The 22,472-nt window shown below is 42.0% G+C and overlaps 1 protein-coding gene and 1 non-coding gene across 2 annotated transcripts in view; both read right to left on the bottom strand.

Annotated features, from left to right (window-relative positions):
* LOC138300931 (inhibitor of nuclear factor kappa-B kinase subunit alpha-like) overlaps positions 1 to 22,472 on the bottom strand; it is a 417,875-nt gene that overhangs the window by 40,258 nt on the left and 355,145 nt on the right. The window lies entirely within an intron of this gene.
* On the bottom strand, positions 19,740 to 19,855 carry LOC138302252 (U5 spliceosomal RNA). The gene has a single exon (XR_011205346.1). It is a non-coding gene; the product is annotated as a U5 spliceosomal RNA (small nuclear RNA).

Genomic DNA, 22,472 nt, shown 5'->3' on the forward strand with positions numbered 1-22,472 from the left:
CTTCAGCAATACGCAACTCTCTCCCTGGGGCGCCCCTCTCTGGGTCTACAAATATTTTGCTTGGGTTCGCAGGAACTCCAGTACACAGCCCCATCTTCAAGCCTCTTGACATTACTGTAGGACCATTTTCTGTCCCACACTCTTTAGTACTCACTGAGGGGTGCCATGAGAATTTGTTCGGTTTGGATCTCCTGAAAAAGTTGCATGCCCACATATATTGCTCCCCAGATGGTGTGTATGTTACCATAGCCAATCCAACCATACAGGCTGCCTCACGCAACTATAGAGTGTCATCCCTCCTAGACACACACCCAGAGCTGCGCTCCATTAATACTTCCTTATGGGCCGCAGACAAAAATGACGTTGGTACTGTAAAAATGGATCCTGTTAAAATACCAGTAAGGGATGGAGCTCCTCTACCTCGGATTCCACCCTATAAGTTACCCCCTGAGGTAGAGGAAGGGCTGTTTCAAGTTGTTCAACACATGCTGCACCAGGGAATAATAAAATAAACTTTTGGCAGCCCATGCAACAGCCCTCTACTCCCTGTTGAGAAGAAAACAGCACCTGATGCCCCACCTGAATACAGATTAGTTATTGATCTGCGTGCCATTAATACAATTGTAGTACCTCAGTTCCCTGTTGTCCCTGATGTCACTACATTATTCAACATGATTCCACCCACAGCCAAATACTTCTCAGTCATCGATCTTAAAAATGCCTTCTTCAGCATTCCTATTGATGATGAAAGTCAATATTTGTTCTCCTTTACCCTAAGGCATAAATGTTATAAATTTTGTAGAGCTCCTCAGGGGTATACAGAAAGTCCATCGATATTCTTCCAGGTGATGAAAGGTCAGTTAGATTCCTTACTGCTCCCTGAAGGCACAGTATTATTGCAATATACTGATGATATATTGATGATATACTGGTGACGGGTAACACCTTAGAACAATGCAAAAAGTCGACACTACAGGTTCTGACACATCTGTCCACATTTGGTCAAAAAGTATCCCTTTCCAAATTACAATTCTGTCAACAGAAGGTCTCCTACTTAGGGCACCTCCTGTCAAAGTGGGGGTAAAAGACTTGATCCACAAAGAATTTCAGTCATTGGTGCCTTGCACAGACCCACCACACAGAGAGAGGTGAGAGGCTTCATAGGAATTACCTCATACTGGAGACAATGGATACCAAATTTCTCATTGATTGCCAAACCATTAGTAGTGCTCACCCTCAAAGATGTACATGTACCCTCACAGTGGACACAGGAATGTGAGCAAGCTTTTGAACAATTGAAAAGGGCCCTGTGCAATGCACCAGTATTGGCAACCCTAGTCTATCAGAAAGAATTTACGCTTTTTGTACATGAAAAGGAAAGATGCAGTTTAGCCCTGCTAACGCAATTGCATGAGGACAAGAACAAGCCATGTGCATACTTCTCACCCATGCTGGATCCGGTGGCCCGAGCATTGCCTCGGTGCTTAAGGGCGGTAGCGGCTGCTGCAGCTGCCGTCAATCAGAGCGAGGGGTATGTGTTGGGCCACCGATTGACAGTCAAGGTACCACATGCAGTAGATGTTTTATTAAACAAAACACAGACTCAACATCTTACCAATGCTAGATTGACCAGGTATGAGTTGGTGCTGTTTGCACCCCATATCACCATCAGAAGATGTAATGTCCTAAATCCAGCCACCATGTTACCCCTCCCAGACAAAGAAGTCTCTGACAAACACATTCATGACTGCAATACCACCACTGAGGAAGAGACGAAAGGGAGAGTTGACCTTACTGATCAACCACTGAAAGATTGGGAAGGGGAACTGTTTGTGGATGGATCTTGCTTCAAACTACCCAGTGGAATGGCTACTGCTGCACATGCCGTCACTACACTCAGGACAGTAGTAGAGACTAACAAAATACCTCAAAACTCTGCACAAGCGGCAGAATTGATAGCTCTAACAAGAGCCTGTGAACTGAGCCAGGGATTAAGAGTAAATGTCTACAAAGATAGCCAATATGCTTTTGGGGTGGCACACTCCTTTGCAAAATTGTGGAAAGAAAGAGGGTTCATGGCTTCACACGGAACAAAAATACAACATGGGGATTTGATTGTGAGATTATTGAATGCCCTGACACTACCTAGTAAGATTGCAGTGATAAAATGTTCAGCGCACAAGAAAATAGAGAATGATGTAGGAAGAGGCAATGCCTTTGCTGATCAAGTAGCAAAAGAGACAGCTCAAAGTGAAGAGACACCCATGTATGTGGCAGGGACAGCTAGATGGACACCGGAAATTGGCATGATGAATAAGACAATAAACAGTGTAAAAGAAATCCAAAATGCAGCAACACCAGAAGAACTTGTTATGGCATAATACTGGCACTTTGGACAAAGAAGGGTGTTGGGTGGATAAAACAAGGAAGAAAAAGTGGATGTTACCCGATGCCTATGTAAATGCTATTGTTACTTCAGCTCATGTGCCAGCTCACATCAGTGCACAGGGTAAAGTGGACACACTAGACCAGGTCTGGTACAACATGAACATTACTAAATGTGCACGATCACATGTACAAAGATGTATAATATGCCAGACATAAAATGTAGGGAAAGGCACCCTTGTTCCCAAAGGAAACTTTGGACCCCCAGACCTACCGTTTGAAGTTCTACAGATGGATTTCATGGAAATGGAACGAGTGAATAAGAAAAGGTACATGCTGGTGGTGGTGTTGTGCACTTTCAGTACATGGGTGGAGGCCTATCCACTGACTGATTGCTCTGCTGCCAGTGCGGCCAAGGTACTGATGAAAGAGTACTTTCCTGGATATGGTCTGCCTCAAACGATTTGGAGTGACAATGGCAGCCATTTTACCGGACAGGTGATGGATTTAGTCTATAGGGGTTTAAAGTACAACAGAAGTTTCATTGTGCCTATCACAAGCAGCAGGCCAAGTGGAACGCTACAATGGTATCCTAAAAAGCAAGCTAGCATAGATATGTGCTGACACAAAGTTAAAGTGGCCAGACGCACTCCCCATAGCACTGCTATCCATTAGAAGTACACCACATTCTAGAGCTAAAGTATCGCCTTACGAGGTTGTGATGGGGCGACCAGCTAATTTGTGGGGGTGCCTACGAAAAGGATGTTCTCCGACATTGATTATCCATTATTTTTGGATTATTGTGTACAACTCACTGAACAATTGCGTTCTATTCACAAACAGGTCAAGAAGACACTACCCAGAACGTTCAAGGGGGACGGCCATTCCCTGTGGCCAGGGGACTGGATATTTGTGAAAAATTTCCAGAAAAAATCCAGCCTTTTTGCCCAGGTGGAAGGGCCCATTCCAAATCCTCCTTGGGACCCAAACTGCTGTGAAGTGTGACGGTAAAAAGAACTGGATTCACGCCTCACATGTGAAGAGGTGCCCTTTGCCTTTGCCCTATGATAAATGGGTGCTTAACAATGTACCAGATTCAGAGACTGAACACATTCCGTACCAAGTGCCCTTTGGAGATGGAGAAGTGATTCTGAACGGGGGAGATAAGGACTCTTGAGGATCATGCAGATAAAAGCACTTCTCCCCCAGAGTTGTTTGAACAGGAACTGATCGGACCCAGATACTGTTTGAGAAAGAAAGCCCGTGTGAATTACAAAGAGACTTAACAGAAGAAACAGTCCTAGAAAGGACTGCACACCATGTCGGTGGTGAAGACCGCCAACGACCGGACCTGTACATAAGCTTACCAGTGAGGCTTTGAAATAAAGGACACTGGGAATTATTGTAAATAGTGCCTGATAGAGTAGATAGGGGAATGAATAGGTACCGCAATGTAACTAGGGAGGAGGGAGGGGAGAACAAAAGGAAAAACGGTATTGAATTATTTACCACATTGTTTTCCGTGTGCTCCCTTGCATTAGCAATGTTTTTTGTGCTTGAATGGCATGCTCCCATGCATAAGATACTACCAACAACTGCACCCCCTCCTGATCATCATTTTGTTACTTTAGCTCCGCACAAGGAAGCCCACAGGGCAGATTACATGAATAACACTTTTATTAAAATGATGGGGGCAGTTCAGCTAATTTTTAATAAATCCAATAGTTACGTCTGTGGGTTTCTTCCATATTACACTGAAGGTAGTATGCCATTTGGCAGTCTTCCTTTTTAATTTAATGGTACCTGCCGGCTAAGTTAGTTCATGGCAATGACAGCACTCCTCCTAAAAAGATCTATAACAAAGGAAGTACTGGAGTACCTTGATTTCCTTTTAAGATTAAATAATACATGCAGAATAGACAATGGGAGGAGGGGCAATGAACTGGAGGAAAAGAAGTATGAAAGTTATAATAGTTCCTACACCAGGTCAGAAATAAAGAAGGGACTATGAACTAGAGTGATTTTAACTAGTGTAAAGGCCCCACTCTGTTACTCCTGCCAGGGACAAAAATGGATTGGCCAGATTAAATGTTGAGCATCAATACAATTGAACGAGACAGGCACTCATGAACTTGTGGCCACTCCAGCCACAATGTTTGTGTGTGGCAAGAATGCCTATATTCGCCTCCCACCAGAATGGTCTGGTGCTTGCTATTTAGCTTTACTTACACCTCCTGTTTATATTGCACCTCCTAGCTACCATAAAAATAATCACCTGCAGAAAAGAGAACTTGACCAAACAGACACAACAGGTGAGGTAGCCACAGATTTCTTTTTGGCCCTGTTCTACCCTGTAGGAGCAGGTCTGGCTAGCAGGGACATTAGGAGACTCACCCACGTAGTAGAAGCTGTCATAAATGAGACTGCAGGAGCATTAGCCAACGTAACGGTTGAGATGCAAGCCAATAGGCTGATAACTCTTCAACAAAGGGTTGCCCTAGATATCATACTGGCGGACCGTGGTGGTGTATGCCACATAATTGTGTCTTCCTGTTGCGTATATATACCGGATAATGCCCCTTCTGTACACCTGGCAATAAATAAATTACATAAAATAGCAGAAGAAATACATCAAGATACCTGTACATGGACTGTATCAGGGTGGTTCTGGGGGATTCTTACTACTTGGGGTTGTAAAGTATTCATAGGTTTACTCATAATTGCTGGGGCAGTACTGTATAAATTGTCTACCAGTCATTTGTACCACCTGTATGGGAGCTTGCCGTCCACCCCCAGTTAACGTACATGCAACAAATGATTTTCTTGCTCAGGAGGGAGTTTATGAGATGTGTAGAATAGAAATTTGAATGCAAAATGTTCACCTCATAGCAAAAAAGGGCTGTTTGGAAACGCTAAATTCTTAACTTGACATGAGGGCTTCATTTGTGCAACGTGTCTTTCTCTTTAATGTATGGACTACATGCCGAGCTGCATTTTTTCTTTACAATGACAGTTTCTTTCTGTTTGACCTTTTGACTTGCTTTTCTCGGAATTCTTGTTTGGTCACACTCATGGGCTAGAGATGTTATCTGTGACTTGTTAGCTCAAGGCGCCTCAGTTTGTGGAATGTTGTCCGACAAGACGTTATCTGTATCCTGTCAGTTGAAACCGTTTCTGTTATTTTTGCAACCTGCATCCTGCTGATCTTGCTAAACTTGTTAGGGTAAGGGTTATGCACATATATGGACTTAACTAAGCATGCACGCAGGGGGAGGGAGGTGGAATTTACAGTATAAAGGTGACCAGGGAGATGGGTTGGGGGTTGCTACTGCTTTGCACGAGGAGACGCAAGTGCTCCTGTGTCTGTAACCCGCTGCAGCGATTAAACTGATGAAACTGAAGACCAACACTATTCATATTCTATTGAGTAAATAGTTGGTGCTCTCTCCTACTGGAAGACACCATGGGGAAATTTAGCCCCTACAATGACTAAGAAATAGCATAGACAAAGCTAATAGATCTTGCATAAGTAGGACGTATTGGCTTCGCTATTGCTTGTGGTTTTTAGGCAAGGGTTGATTAAGTGATTTTCCCAGGATCACAGGAGGTTAATTATGTTGGATTCAAACTTTATTCACCAGTTTCAAAGTCAGCAGTTAGACAGTGGCATGATATAAATAGAAGTACATTTTACACACATATATATATATATATTCAGGTCTACGTTGAAACATCGGCAACGCAGCTGTACAGCACCGGATTGCTGTCTTTGTATTCCAGCGGCACACGAGCAAGTTAGCGACATTACAGGGAAGCGTTAGCAAGTATGCAGGTGGGATCCCTGTATTACACTTGTTAAAAGTGCTTTTATGGTGACATCCAATTCAATAATATAACTGTTAGTAGCTGAATGCTGCACTTGGCTTTAAGGAAAGAATTTCTGTTGTAAATCTGTCAAATCTGTGAATGCACCTTGTTAATCTTCTGGAACAGCGTTATGAACAGTTACTGCTACTACTGATTATATGGAACAATTGGAATTCCATTTGAGAAGCCTAAGATCATTTTTATCTGACTATGACCATCACTAGTGTCCAATGAGCGAAATACAGCAAGCGCAAAGAGAGCACTGTATTTCAGGAGTGTTGTGGAGCCTTATACGTACAGCCAATTAGGGCATTAGGTCGTCCGTTGGTTTTCATTTTTTCAATTTTTTTCATTATTTTTTCATTTTATTTCTTTTTGTATTTTTTCATATTATAGCTGTTAGTTTCAGCTATTACTTTTAGGTAACTGTAGAATATTCTTATTTTTGGGATGACCAAGTGAACTATTCTATATTTGGGATCAAACGTATGGAAGTAAGGGATTGCATCTAGGAAAACTTGTGGTGGTGGAGTGGACTAGGAACACATAAGAGTCCACAGTTGATGGTCCAATTACACTTATATCAAGATGGCTTCCTCTCTTGAGGTGCGGCGCAAGGAAAAGTCCAGTAAGCTTTTTTCTGCCCATATGGCAGATCCTAGGGGCAGGATGGAGGGTCATGCTAATGGTGGCTCTGAACTCAAATTACAGTTGCTTTGTGAAAAGATGGTGAAACTTTCTAGAAAAGAGCTTTCCAAGTGGTGGGAGATTGAATCCCTACAAAGATGTATCGACGTAGAAATAGTGCCGAGGGGCTTGAGGATTTATACCATACCCACATATGAGGATCCGGATCCTGACATGCTTGAGTGGGCTGAGAACTCTAAAGTCCGCTCATTTAATATGATGAAAATTCTGATCAAGTATGCAGCCAAAGATAGGAAGAAAATTTTGGATGAAATAGACAAAGTGTCTACTGAGATTTTATCCCTTACATCGGATGATGGTGTGGAAGAATTTAAGAAAAATTTGGAGAAGAAATTGAATAGTCTTGAAGAGGATATTATGTCTAAAAAACAACACAAATTTATTTGTGATTTTAAGGACTATCAATCAGGTAGAATTTTAACCCCCCATCGCAAATATGACCATCTGTACGTGGAAAATGAGAAAGAACCATTGGTTGAGAATAACAGGGATTTTACATCAGAAGTGGAAGAAAGTGATATCTCGGATGGCAGTCAGTCGGATGTGTCTGATTCCCTCTTAGAGAAAGGAGCAGCTGCGGATAAGAATCTGAGTAAATCTAATTTTTTTAAGCAATTTCGCCTTTTAAATCAGGGAAGGACAGACCAAAGAAAAGAAGTATTTCCCCAAAGAGGCAGGGGTCGAGGTACAAGAGGCAGAGGAAGAGGAATCGGTCAGCAAAGATATGAGCAAGGAAAAGAAGATTCCAGGCAAACAGGCGTGACAACCAGAGCTCGGAAAATGATAAAAAGACGGTGGTTAATTTGTCGTCTAGGACTTTAACCAAACAAGAGATGAGTCTTCTAGCACTGGGTTTATCTTTTTGTCCTAGGACTGACTTGGATTATATAATGACAAGAAATTATCTGTTTCAGTTGGTCAGGAAATTAAAATTGAAGAAGTGGCATTTAACAAAGGTCACATTGGAACAACGGGTGGAGGGCAGGCAACCTGTTAGTACACTAAATATCTTGATTGTTGGAGTATTACATACATTATCAATGCAGCATGATGGTATCATAGCACATGAGGATCCCATGTTAAATTTGGTGGATTTTGGTATTGAATTGGATAGTCCCTGCCCGACTCAGTTAAACCCAAATCAGTGTTTCTACCTGCTATTCAGTGTGATGCCATAGATGTCTTTGAAAGAGATGTGATTAAACAATTAAAGAAGATCAGATATCAAGGGAGTAATGGCAAACAACACAACCTGACCAGTTTTCAAGGAGAAGCATTACTAGGACTAAAGAATGACTGTAGTATTGTTATCAGGCAGTCAGACAAGGGAGGTAACGTGGTTGTCTTGGATAAAGTTGATTATTTAACAGAAGGTTTGAGACAGGTGAATGATGATTCATGTTATATCAAAGTGAAAATGACTGATGTTAAAGCATCTAATATGAAATATTTTGAGATGTTGATAGATTGGAAGGAAAAAGGTCTATTGAATTGGGAGGAATATCAATTTTTGAAATGTGATTCACCAGTAATTCCTATACTGTATCTGTTACCTAAGATACATAAGAATAGTGTTACTCCCCATGGCAGACCGATAGTTTCTGCTATAGGGTCGCTTTTGGAAAACACATCTAGATATATAGATTATTTTTTAAGACCTTTTGTTGAGACTCTTCCATCCTATATAAAAGACACAACTCAGTTTTTGAAAATGATTGATGGCATCCAGTGGGAAGAAGATTTTCTTCTTCTCACCATGGATGTCACCAGTCTGTACACATGCATTCAACATGAATTAGGGTTGCAAACGATTCAACACTTTCTAAGGGCCAGATCACTCTCATATTTGATGCATACAGAGATGATCTGTGATATGATCAGCTTCTGTTTGAATAATAACTTCTTTCTATTTGATGATAAACTGTACAAACAGATTCAGGGTACAGCAATGGGGACATGCTTTGCACCAAGCTATGCGAATTTGGTCATGGGCTGGTGGGAAGAACAAATGTCCACTTTGATACCGGACTTTGATAAGAATGTGGTTTTGTGGTGTCGTTATATCGATGACATCTTTGGGATTTGGAGGGGTGAGGAGGAATCTGCGAGGAGGTTTGTGGCATTTTTGAATAACAACGAATACAATTTACAGCTGAGCGAACAATGTAGTAAGGAACGTATTCAATTTTTGGATGTTGATGTGCTGGTACATGAAGAATTGTTAAGGGCAAAAGTACACAGGAAGTTGACAGCTGGAAATAGTCTTTTAAATGCATACAGTGCACATCCATCAAAGCTTATTGCTAGTATACCTTTTGGAGAATTTTTGAGAGCGCACAGAATTTGTAGCACGTGGGAAGATTACTAGCAAGAAAGTGACATCATGGTTAAATGTTTTCAGGCTAGAGGCTACAACAGTAAGATCATTTCACAAGCCAAAAGGAAGGCGGACAACATAGAGAGGGAGCAGTTGCTTTATCCTAGGTTAGATGCAGTTAGCAATGAACACAGTGTCAGATTCATCACCACATACTCCAACCAGGCACAAATTATGAGACAGATTTTGACCAAAAGCTGGCATATTTTACACACTGATCCTGTTTTGAGCAATGATATATCGAATGTGCCCCTGATCACTTTCCGAAAGAGGAGATCTTTAAGAGAAGATTTAAGCCAGAATCTGGTCACAAGCACTAGCATGAAGACTAACTTGCCAGACTACCCGGCTGGGTTTTTCTGTTGCAAACAGTGCAAAGCTTGTAGGTACAGCAACAATTGCTGTGAAATCAGTGGAGATAAGGGACATTGGACTTATCAGATTCAAGGCCATTATAACTGTAATACAGATTTCTGTATTTATTGTTTGTCTGCCCATGCAAAAAAATTGTATGTGGGTAGCACTATTCACAAAGCTAAGAAAAGGGTTCTGAAACATATTAGAGTCATTCGTAATCATGTCCGTAATTATCCTGTGGCAAGACATTTTCATGAGAAACACAATGGGGATGAACGGTTATTGAGTTTTGCTGTTATGGATCAGGTCAAAACTTCTGTCAGGGGTGGCAACAGAGAGAGAAGAATGAGGATACTGGAATCTAAGATGATTATTAGGTTGAACACCCTGACCCCCATAGGTTTAAATTCTAGTGAGGAAATGAATGTATATTTGGACTGAATTCGTTTGCTGGACTTTTGCTGCTGCTTAATAATTTTATATAAAAATAACCTTTTGATAATATTTATGCACTTCAAATATTTTGACATTTTTAACACAACAGTGTGGATTGGGGTTTGCACACACATTGGTAATGTAGGGCTTTTTTGATGCATTTATTGTAGGGTTTATTTTATTTGATTTTTGGGTTTTCACCTAAGGTTTGGATGGCGTAATTATTGGATGATCTTAATTAAGGTTGGGCATGCATGCCCTGACTTATTCTTAAGCATTAGATGAAGTATTTATATATTCATATAGATTGTGAATAATGGGGTTTTATAATAATTTATAATAGAACTCTCTTGTTTGTGGTATTTATATAAATTAACAAGAACTGTTCTTTTTTTTTTATTTATTCATTTGGTCTAGAAATTTAGACCATTAAAATACAAAGAGAAAAAAAAAACGGACACTCTTACATAATAAAATATTGCATAATAAAATTACACCATTTGAACATAGGAAATACTGTTGAAACATAAAACCTACAATCATATAAATATCGACAATGTGCTGGTTGGCATTAAAACTTTAGGCATACTTAAAAACAGTAAAAACTGTATAATAAATATTTGGATATTAAGTTTTTATAAAAAACTAAATATCATAGCAATTCGACTAAAATAGCATCTCTATAAACTTTTAAGGTCTCATCTTTTCCTGTACGGGGATAAAGGTTCGTAACAAGAGATTCCTGAAAAGACCTCATAAAAGTTTGCTAGAGTTCACTTCAATGACATAGTACCTATTGTATCTAAAAATGAAACATCAAAAATGTAAATTCCATGTAAAAGCCACCTTCTGTATGCGAAAAAAGTGATTCAGGAACCCGTGGCTGATATGCACCGACGACGGAACAGGCTTCAGTTAAGTATTTGGAGACTGCGCTAACTACCAGTGAAGAAGTATCGTATCTGCATATTCTGGTGGCGTTAGCTCGGTCCTGCAATAATAGGTTTTTACAAAGGGGGATAATCCATCTCCCTCTAGGGCTCTTGTAAAGGGGGCAGAAAAACAGCATATGCTCAGTTGTTTCCTTGCAATGATGGCAAAATATGCATCTGTCAGTCAGAGAAATATTTGATGACCAGCGAGCCGTGAAGCTATTAATCGGCAGGATGCCATATCTTAGCTGGAGAAATAGAGTAATAGCATATGCAGGTATAGGGCGATCCATGAGGCTCTCGGACCGGGGTTCGTGTTTGAGCTGGAGGAATTCTGATGTTAACCTGCCCGCCCTATTGCGGTGCAGTAAATCCTCATTGGTTTTCTCCCAATACCTTTTTTTGACAAGTTGTCTTGATTTAGAGGGGATCATCTCAGGGTGTTTCCAATAGAGGGGAAGACCTAGGTTGTCCCAAGCAGCTTTCATCTCCTTCAGCCATGGGATTTTCTTCGGACCTTGGGGCGATGCTAAGAGTTCTCTTATCGCCACCCTGAATGGTTCAAGTTCGGTAGTTTTCCAAAGGCGAATCCAGTAGGAAAGGGGTCTTAGGGATGCTGTGTTTTTAATTCTATTTAAGCCTAAGTCAAGCCTAAGAGGGGTCATTGGTGTACCTTTTCCTAACCTGGAAACCTGTCTAAGGAAATTATTTTCTTTGGTTTGTAAAGGGTCCATTTTCTATATGAGCCCCAAAGTTCCGCTCCATACAAGGCAGCCGCACGGATTTGTACATTATAAATCTCAGCAATTATATTCAGGGGGGGACTCAATGCCTTTCTAGCTCTGCGAGCTAGAGCCCCACCTCTTGACTTATGATAAGTGCTCCTTTGTCAATAGCTGCCTCCCAGCTACCTGTATTAGAGAGCCGGATACCTAGATAGTCAAATTGAGTTCATTACTATTCTAGCACAGGTTTTTTTCCTTGAGGTGCTGAAGATCATACATTTCGTTTTCTTGATGTTGATGTCCAGCCCATAGTCTCTGCAGAAATCGCAGAATTGGTTGACCAAGTTTTGGATTCCTATTGGTGATTTAGCTAGAAGAATAGTACTGTCTGCGTAAAGCAGACATGGAGTTTTCTTTCCAGCCAGTTTGGGTGAGTCATTAATACAATTTTCTAGGTAGTGGATGCAGTTGTTAATATAGAGCAAAAAGAGAGCGGGGCCAGAACACAGCCCTGTCTAACACCTCTTTTAATAGCTACACGGTCTGTCAGTTCACCATCCTTACCGCACCTGATTTGTGCATAAGTATTGTCATGTAATCTGACAATAAGTTTCAAAAGACCAGATGGGACCCCCATGTTTGAAAGAGTTAACCAAAGCAAATTCCTGGGGATCAGATCAAAAGCAGCTCTGAGGTCGATAAAAATCACATACAAATTCCCCCCCTCAGGCCTACATTCTTCCATTTGATTGCCAGGAATCTTAGGGCTTGGTCTATAGTGCTAACTGCGGGTCTAAACCCCGCTTGTAAATCAGATAAAACTTCAGACTCCGAGATCCATTCATCTAAATGGGACAAAAGCTGTTTTGCATAGATCTTTTGGTAGTTGTCAATTAAACATATCGGTCGATAATTAGCAGGATTACTGGGGCAGCCTTTCTTGAAAATGGGAACTATCTCAGCCCCATTCCAAGAAGATGGAGCAGGAGCTCCCGCTGCAACTGCATTGCAGATTAGATTGAGATAGGGTGCCCAAATATCAGGTCTTGCCTTATATAGATCGCCCTGGATCTTATCAGGGCTGGGGGCCTTTCCCAATTTAAATGAATCAATTGCAGCTCTAGTTTCATCAAGGGTAAATTTGATCAGGGAGGCTCCTTGAGTTATTGGAACATCGCGGGTCCTAACAGATACTTCAGGTGGACCATCATATAATTGGCCGAAATGCTCCACCCATACTGCAGAAAGAATTGCAGAGCCGGGTAAAGAGGCTGGATCGCTGCAGTCATCTGCTATCAATTTCCAAAACTTGGAAGTATCATTTGATTTGGCAGTCTCCAAAATAGCTGCCCATCTAGCCTCTTCCCAGGAACTGTTCTTTGTATTTCCTAAATTCATTTTAATAGTTTATGATTGAATATGTCTATTTTAGGTAACTATTAAAATTAATATGCTTAAGATAATACTTTATAATGGTATAGGAATTGTATGAATTAAGCCTTAGTTTATGTATTTCTGGACATTGAAATATGGCGCCTGTATGGTTCGAGAATTGTCAGTAACTGGTGATGTTAGTCCTTCGTTTACGTTTATGTAAGGTGTGGATATTTAATGTGTGTAGCCAACTCCCTCTGTATACGTGAGCAAGGCTTCGGCTGAAACGCGTAGTATTGAGAGGAGGCAATTTTGAATTAAAGTGACTATTTGACCTCTACTTGTTGTCCGGGCATTCGTCTACATTTTTGGAGGAATTGTGTATATATATATATATATATATATATATATATATATATGGAAAATGTCACTTACCCAGTGTACATCTGTTCGTGGCATGAGACGCTGCAGATTCACATGCTTTGCACATCCCGCCATCTAGTGTTGGGCTCGGAGTGTTACAAGTTGTTTTTCTTCAAAGAAGTCTTTCGAGTCACGAGATCGAGGGACTCCTCCCCTTTCTGCTCCATTGCGCATGGGCGTCGACTCCATCTTAGATTGTTTTCCCCGCAGAGGGTGAGGTAGGAGTTGTGTATTATAGTAATAGTGCCCATGCAATGGAGTAAACATGTATGTACATAATGTAGTTTAAAGTGATATATTTAAAAATTTACAAATGTTGAAGATCAACTTCAAAACGGCTACAGGCTCCCGGTGAGGCGGGTGGGCGCATGTGAATCTGCAGCGTCTCATGCCACGAACAGATGTACACTGGGTAAGTGACATTTTTCATTCAATGGCATGTGTAGCTGCAGATACACATGCTTTGCATAGACTAGTAAGCAGTTATCTCCCCAAAAGCGGTGGTTCAGCCTGTAGGAGTTGAAGTTGTTTGAAACAAAGTTCGTAGTACTGCTTGTCCTACTGTGGCTTGCTGTGCTGTTAACACATCCAAGCAGTAGTGCTTGGTAAACGTATGAGGCATAGACCATGTGGCTGCCTTACATATTTCAGTCATTGGAATGTTTCCTAGAAAGGCCATGGTAGCACCTTTCTTTCTAGTTGAGTGTGCCCTAGGTGTATTTAACTATCCATCTAGCAATGCCTTGTTTTGAAATTGGATTACCTGTATGAGGTTTTTGGAAAGCAACAAATAATTGTTTTGTTTTCCGAATTTGTTTTGTTCTGTCAATGTAGTACATTAACGCTCTTTTGATGTCTAATGTATGTAGTGCTCTCTCAGCTACAGAATCTGGCTGTGGGCAGAACACTGGTAGTTCTACTGTTTGATTCAAGTGGAACAGTGATATGACTTTTGGTAAAAATTTTGGATTTGTCCGTAGAACTACTTTATGCTTGTGTATTTGAATAAATGGTTCTTGTATGGTAAATGCTTGGATTTCACTGACTCTTCTTAGAGATGTGATGGCAATTAGAAATGCAACTTTCCATGTTAAATATTGCATTTCACATGAGTGCATGGGTTCAAATGGTGGCCCCATGAGTCGTGTTAAGACAATGTTGAGGTTCCACGAAGGAAATGGTGGTGTTCTTGGTGGTATAATTCTTTTTAAGCCTTCCATAAAGGTTTTTATGACTGGTATCCTAAACAGTGAAGTTGAGTGGGTAATTTGCAGGTAAGCTGAAATTGCGGTAAGATGTATCTTAATGGATGAAAAAGCTAGTTTTGACTTTTGCAAATGTAGCAAATAGCTTACGATGTCTGTAGCAGATGCATGTAAGGGTTGAATTTGATTATTATGGCAATAATAAACAAACCTTTTCCACTTATTTGCATAGCAATGTCTAGTGGTTGGTTTTCTAGCTTGTTTTATGACTTCCATACATTACTGTGTAAGGTCTAAGTGTCCGAACTCTAAGACTTCAGGAGCCAAATTGCTAGATTCAGCGATGTTGGATTGGGGTGTCTGATCTGTTGATTGTGTTGAGTTAACAGATCTGGTCTGTTTGGTAGTTTGATATGAGGCACTACTGAGAGGTCTAGTAGTGTTGTGTACCAAGGTTGTCTTGCCCAAGTTGGTGCTATGAGTATGAGTTTGAGTTTGTTTTGACTCAACTTGTTTACTAGATATGGAAGGAGTGGGAGAGGGGGAAAAGCGTATGCAAATATCCCTGACCAACTCATCCATAACGCATTGCCCAGAGACTGATCTTGTGGGTACCTGGATGCGAAGTTTTGGCATTTTGCGTTTTCTTTTGTTGCAAACAGGTCTATTTGTGGTGTTCCCCAATTTTGGAAGTAAGTGTGTAGTACTTGGGGGTGAATCTCCCATTCGTGGATCTGTTGGTGATCCCGAGAGAGATTGTCTGCTAATTGATTCTGTATCCCTGGAATGAACTGTGCTATTAGGCGAATGTGGTTGTGTATCGCCCAATGCCATATATTCTGTGTCAGGAGACACAACTGTGTTGAGTGTGTTCCTCCCTGTTTGTTTAGGTAATACATTGTTGTCATGTTGTCTGTTTTGACAAGAATGTGTTTGTGGCTTATTATTGGTTGAAAAGCTTTTAACGCTAGAAATACTGCCAATAGTTCTAAGTGATTTATGTGAAACTGTTTTTGCCGAGAGTCCCATTGTCTCTGAATGTTGTGTTGATTGAGGTGTGCTCCCCACCCTATCATGGAGGCATCTGTAGTTATTACGTATTGAGCCACTGGGTCTTGAAAAGGCCACCCTTGGTTTAAATTTGTATTGTTCCACCATTGAAGCGAGGTGTATGTTTGGCGGTCTATCAACACTAGATCTAGAAGTTGACCCTGTGCCTGTGACCATTGTGATGCTAGGCACTGCTGTAAGGGCCGCATGTGCAATCTGGCGTTTGGGACAATGGCTATGCATGAGGACATCATGCCTAGTAGTTTCATTACTATTTTGACTTGTATTCTTTGGTTTGGATACATGACCTGTATTACGTTGTGAAATGCTTGTACTCTTTGTGGACTTGGAGTGGCAATCGCCTTTGCTGTGTCGATTGTTGCCCCTAAGTATTGCTGTGTCTGACACGGCTGAAGGTGTGACTTTGTGTAGTTGATCGAGAAACCTAGTTTGTGTAGGGTTTTTATGACGTACTTTGTGTGTTGTAAACACCGTTCTAGTGTGTTGGTTTTGATTAACCAATCGTCTAGGTACGGGAACACATGTATTTGCTGCCTTCTGATATGCGCAGCTACTACTGCCAGACATTTTGTAAAAACTCTTGGCGCAGTTGTTATTCCGAATGGCAACACCTTGAATTGGTAATGTACCCCTTGAAATACAAATCTTAGGTACTTTCTGTGTGAAGGATGTATCGGTATATGGAAATATGCATGCTTTAGGTCTAGTGTTGTCATGTAGTCTTGTTGTTTGAGCAGTTGGATTACGTCTTGTAATGTTACCATGTGAAAGTGGTCTGATTTGATGAAGGTATTTAATGTTCTGAGATCTAATATAGGTCTCAGTGTTTTGTCCTTTTTGGGCATGAGAAAGTACAGAGAGTAAACTCCTGTTCCTTTTTGTTGAATTGGTACTAATTCTATTGCTCCTTTTTGTAGCAATGCCTGGACCTCTAGTCCTAGAAGATCCATGTGTTGTTTTGACATATTGTGTGTTTTCGGTGGCACGTTTGGAGGGAATCTGAGAAATTCTATGCAATAACCATGCTGCATAATTGCCAGTACCCAAGTGTCTGTTGTTATCTCCTCCCAATGTTTGTAAAAATTGCTTAGTCTCCCCCCCACAGGTGTTATGTGTTGGGGATTCGTGACTTGGAAGTCACTGCTTGTTTTGAGGAGCTTTGGAACTTCCCTCTATTTTTTGGGAATTGTCCCCCTCTAAATTGTCCCCGAAAACTTCCCCACTGATATTGACTTTGATAAGTGGGCCTTGTTTGTGAGGTTGTGGGTTCTGTAGCTTGTCCTCGAAACCCCCCTCTAAACTGTGTTTTGCGAAATGTGCCTCTGCTCTGTGGGGAGTAGAGTGCGCCCATGGCTTTGGCCGTATCAGTGTCTTTTTTAAGTTTTTCGATAGCAGTGTCCACCTCCGGCCCAAACAACTGTTGTCCATTAAATGGCATATTCAGCACGGCTTGTTGTATTTTCGGCTTGAATCCCGATGTACGCAACCATGCGTGTCTCCTTATTGTTACTGCAGTATTTACTGTCTTTCCAGCTGTATCTGCTGCATCCATTGCTGACCGTATCTGATTATTTGTGATACTTTGTCCTTCCTCCACCACTTGTTGTGCCCTTTTCTGGAACTCTTTGGGTAAGTGTTCTATGAAATGCTGCATTTCGTCCCAATGAGCCCTATCATATCTTGCCAGAAGTGCCGGTGAGTTGGCAATGCGCCATTGGTTTGCTGCTTGTGATGCAACCCTTTTTCATGCAGCGTCAAAATTGCGACTCTCCTTGTCAGGAGGTGGTTCGTCTCCTGAGGTGTGAGAGTTTGCTCTCTTGCGAGCTGCCCCTACTACCACAGAGTCTGGTGTTAATTGCTGCGTGATATACACAGGATCTGTAGGCGGTGGCTTGTACTTTTTCTCCACCCTTGGAGTTATGGCCCTGCCCTTCACAGGCTCCTGAAACAACTGTTTGGAGTGTTTTAGCATTCCCGGTAGCATAGGTAAGCTCTGGTATTGGCTATGAGTGGAGGATAGTGTATTAAACAAAAAGTCATCCTCAATCGGTTCTGCATGCAAGGTGACATTATGAAAAGCTGCTGCCCTTGAGACCACCTGCGTGTAGGATGTACTGTCCTCAAGTGGGGACGGTCTCGCTGGGTAACAGTCTGGGCTGTTATCCGATACTGGCGCATCATAAAGGTCCCATGCGTCGGGATCGTCTTGACTCATTGCAGTATGCGTTGGGGATTGCATCAGTTGTGGCGTGTCTACCGGTGATTTGTGCACTGATGGTGGTGGAGATGGTGGCGGAGTTGTCTGTCTTGCCACCTTTGCCTGTGGCTGCTTGTCCTTTTCTTGAAAGGCAAGTCTTCTTTTCATCTTAATTGGGGGAAGAGTGCTTATTTTCCCTGTGTCCTTTTGAATGTGGAGCCTCCTTTGAGTGTAGTCTGGCTCCATTGATTCTAGTTCTTGTCCGAACTTATGTCCTTGCATTTGGGAGGACAATCCCTGTTCCTCTGTGTGGAACCTGATTTCGGTTCCGATGCTGGATGTTTCGGAATGGAAACCTTTTCGGTAGCCTTTTTCGGCTCCGACGACCCTTTCTTTATTTTCGGCGTCATGATCTCTCGGTGCCGACCCATTTCGGTGCCGCTGTCTCGGTGCCGAACTTGCTCGGAGCCGCTGTCTCGGGCTCGAGATTGCTGTGTGCCGGTATCTCGACCGGAGTCGGATGACTTCGACACAAGCGTGCCCTTTTTCGGTGCCGATGGTCGGTCACCTATTTTACAGGTTAGGCGTTTCTTCGGGATCAAGCTCGTCCAAGTCCAACTCCTGGATGGAGAAGCTTTCCTCTTCCTCCTCCAAATGCCTTTGTCCTGTCGGCACCGACGCCATTTGCAGTCTTCTCGCTCTTCGGTCTCTTAATGTCTTCCTCGACCGAAACGCTCGACAGGCTTCACACGTATCTTTTTTGTGTTCTGGAGACAAACACAAGTTACAGACCAGGTGCTGATCTGTATACGGATACTTGTTGTGACATTTTGGGCAGAATCGGAATGGGGTCCGTTCCATCAGTCTTGAAGAGACACGTGGCTGGGCCGACCAGGCCCCGACGGGGGATTGAAAAAACCCAAAAGGGCCACCGGAGCTCTTAAAAAATCGGTGTCGATCTGTAGTAACTAACCCGATACCGAACGCAAACAATACCGTCGATTTTTCCGAGATTCGAACTAACTTTCCGAACCGAAACACGGAGCGAAAAGGAACACGTCCGAACCCGATGGCGGAAAAAAAACAATCTAAGATGGAGTCGACGCCCATGCGCAATGGAGCCGAAAGGGGAGGAGTCCCTCGATCTCGTGACTCGAAAGACTTCTTCGAAGAAAAACAACTTGTAACACTCCGAGACCAACACTAGATGGCGGGATGTGCAAAATATGTGTATCTGCAGCTACACATGCCATTGAACATATATATATATATATATATATATATATATATATATGTTTGTAAATGTATACTTTAACACATCTTTACCATTAAGTCACAGAGGGAATTTGAATAAAATCTCAATAAACAATCAAATAGGAGAAGCAAGAGCTGATCCATAAATAAAACCCAGATTGGATACAGTTACGTGTTTCATTTACCAATTGATCCTTCCTTATCAGTTGTTATATATTACTGCTTCCCACATGGTAGTGGATCCTTTCGGATGATATGGAGTTTTTTGTGCAGCACGCGTCCTTCTTAGATGTTATGTACCAGGGCTATAGGTTAACACAGTAAGAATCACTCCCAAAGCGTCAATGGATAACAAAAGAATGCTGTCACACTTTAGGAACCAGCAAATAATCAATCTCCCTACTATATAGTTATTTACTAAATATGGTTAACCCTGCACTTGGCAGGGCTTTTACAAATTGAGTTAAACTCTTAAATGTTCATCTCCACAGAAATCTTTAGTAAACGGCGAAAGATTTATTCGGTTTGAAGAGAAGTCAGAGTATGCCTTTCATGGCCGCCATCTGTGGCTCAAGGAAACATCGTTCCACAGACTGTCAGGGTGATTTAGTTTACTAAGTTCATCCTAGAAAACCCTTTAAAATACAACCAATTTATAATAATTGTTGTAATACAGTAAATTGATAAAACACTTGTTGCCACAAAAAGAAACAACAGAAGGACTCGGAAGTGACACTGAATTATTGGTATGTAAATTTAGTCGTAGGTCACGTGACAGGAAAGGCTTCGCCACAATAGTTTCCCTGCTCAAGTCGCAGTGTCGGCTCCTTTAACTGAACATGTTGAATGGTGCCTCATGCAGTAGATGTTTTATTAAACAAAACACAGACTCGACATCTTACCAATGCTAGATTGACCAGGTATGAGTTGGTGCTGTTTGCACCCCATATCACCATCAGAAGATGTAATGTCCTGAATCCAGCCACCATGTTACCCCTCCCAGACAAAGAAGTCTCTGACAAACACATTCATGACTGCAATACCACCACTGAGGAAGAGACGAAAGGGAGAGTTGACCTTACTGATCAACCACTGAAAGATTGGGAAGGGGAACTGTTTGTGGATGGATCTTGCTTCAAACTACCCAGTGGAATGGCTACTGCTGCGCATCCCGTCACTACACTCAGGACAGTAGTAGAGACTAACAAAATACCTCAAAACTCTGCACAAGCGGCAGAATTGATAGCTCTAACAAGAGCCTGTGAACTGAGCCAGGGATTAAGAGTAAATGTCTACACAGATAGCCAATATGCTTTTGGGGTGGCACACTCCTTTGCAAAATTGTGGAAAGAAAGAGGGTTCATGACTTCACACGGAACAAAAATACAACATGGGGATTTGATTGTGAGATTATTGAATACCCTGACACTACCTAGTAAGATTGCAGTGATCAAATGTTCAGCGTACAAGAAAATAGAGAATGATATAGGAAGAGGCAATGCCTTTGCTGATCAAGTAGCAAAAGAGACATCTCAAAGTGAAGAGACACCCATGTATGTGTCAGGGACAGCTAGATGGACACCGGAAGTAGGCATGATGAATAAGACAATAGAAAGTGTAAAAGAAATCCAAAATGCAGCAACACCGGAAGAACTTGTTATGGCATAATACTGGCACTTTGGACAAAGAAGGGTGTTGGGTGGATAAAACAAGGAAGAAAAAGTGGATGTTACCCGATGCCTATGTAAATGCTATTGTTACTTCAGCTCATGTGCCAGCTCATATCAGTGCACAGGCTAAAGTGGACACACTAGACCAGGTCTGGTACAACATGAACATTACTAAATGTGCATGATCACATGAACAAAGATGTATAATATGCCAGACATACAAAGTAGGGAAAGGCACCCTTGTTCCCAAAGGAAACTTTGCACCCCCAGACATACCGTTTGAAGTTCTACAGATGGATTTCATGGAAATGGAACGAGTGAATAAGAAAAGGTACATGCTGGTGGTGGTGGTGTGCACTTACAGTACATGGGTGGAGGCCTATCCACTGACTGATTGCTCTGCTGCCAGTGCGGCCAAGGTACTGATGAAAGAGTACTTTCCTGGATATGGTCTGCCTCAAACGATTTGGAGTGACAATGGCAGCCATTTTACCAGACAGGTGATGGATTTGGTCTGTAGGGGTTTAAAGTACAACAGAAGTTTCATTGTGCCTATCATCCACAAGCAGCAGGCCAAGTGGAACGCTACAATGGTATCCTAAAAAGCAAGCTAGCAAAGATATGTGCTGACACAAAGTTAAAGTGGCCAGACGCACTCCCCATAGCACTGCTATCCATTAGAAATACACCACATTCTAGAGCTAAAGTATCGCCTTACGAGGTTGTGATGGGGCGACCAGCTAATTTGTGGGGGGTGCCTAGGAAAAGGATGTTATCCAACATTGATTATCCATTATTTTTTGATTATTGTGTACAACTCACTGAACAATTGCGTTCTATTCACAAACAGGTCAAGGAGACACTACCCAGAACGTTCAAGGGGGACGGCTATTCCCTGTGGCCAGGGGACTGGATATTTGTGAAAAATATCCAGAACAAATCCAGCCTTTTTGCCCTGGTGGAAGGGCCCATTCCAAATCCTCCTTGTGACCCAAACTGCTGTGAAGTGTGACGGTAAAAAGAACTGGATTCACGCCTCACATGTGAAGAGGTGCCCTTTGCCTTTGCCCTATGATAAATGGGTGCTTAACAATGTACCAGATTCAGAGACTGAACACATTCCGTAACAAGTGCCCTTTGGAGATGGAGAAGTGATTCTGAACGGGGAGATAAGGACTCTTGAGGATCATGCAGATAAAAGCACTTCTCCCCCAGAGTTGTTTGAACAGGAACTGATCGGACCCAGATACTGTTTGAGAAAGAAAGCCAGTGTGAATTACAAAGAGACTTAACAGAAGAAACAGTCCTAGAAAGGACTGCACACCATGTTGGTGGTGAAGACCGCCAACGACCGGACCTGTACATAAGCTGACCAGTGAGGCTTTGAAATAAAGGACACTGGGGATTATTGTAAATACTGCTTGATAGAGTAGATAGGGGAATGAATAGGTACTGCAATGTAACTAGGGAGGAGGGAGGGGAGAACAAAAGG

Source organism: Pleurodeles waltl, chromosome 6, assembly GCF_031143425.1.
Source record: "Pleurodeles waltl isolate 20211129_DDA chromosome 6, aPleWal1.hap1.20221129, whole genome shotgun sequence".
NCBI classification, from domain to species: Eukaryota; Metazoa; Chordata; class Amphibia; order Caudata; family Salamandridae; genus Pleurodeles; species Pleurodeles waltl.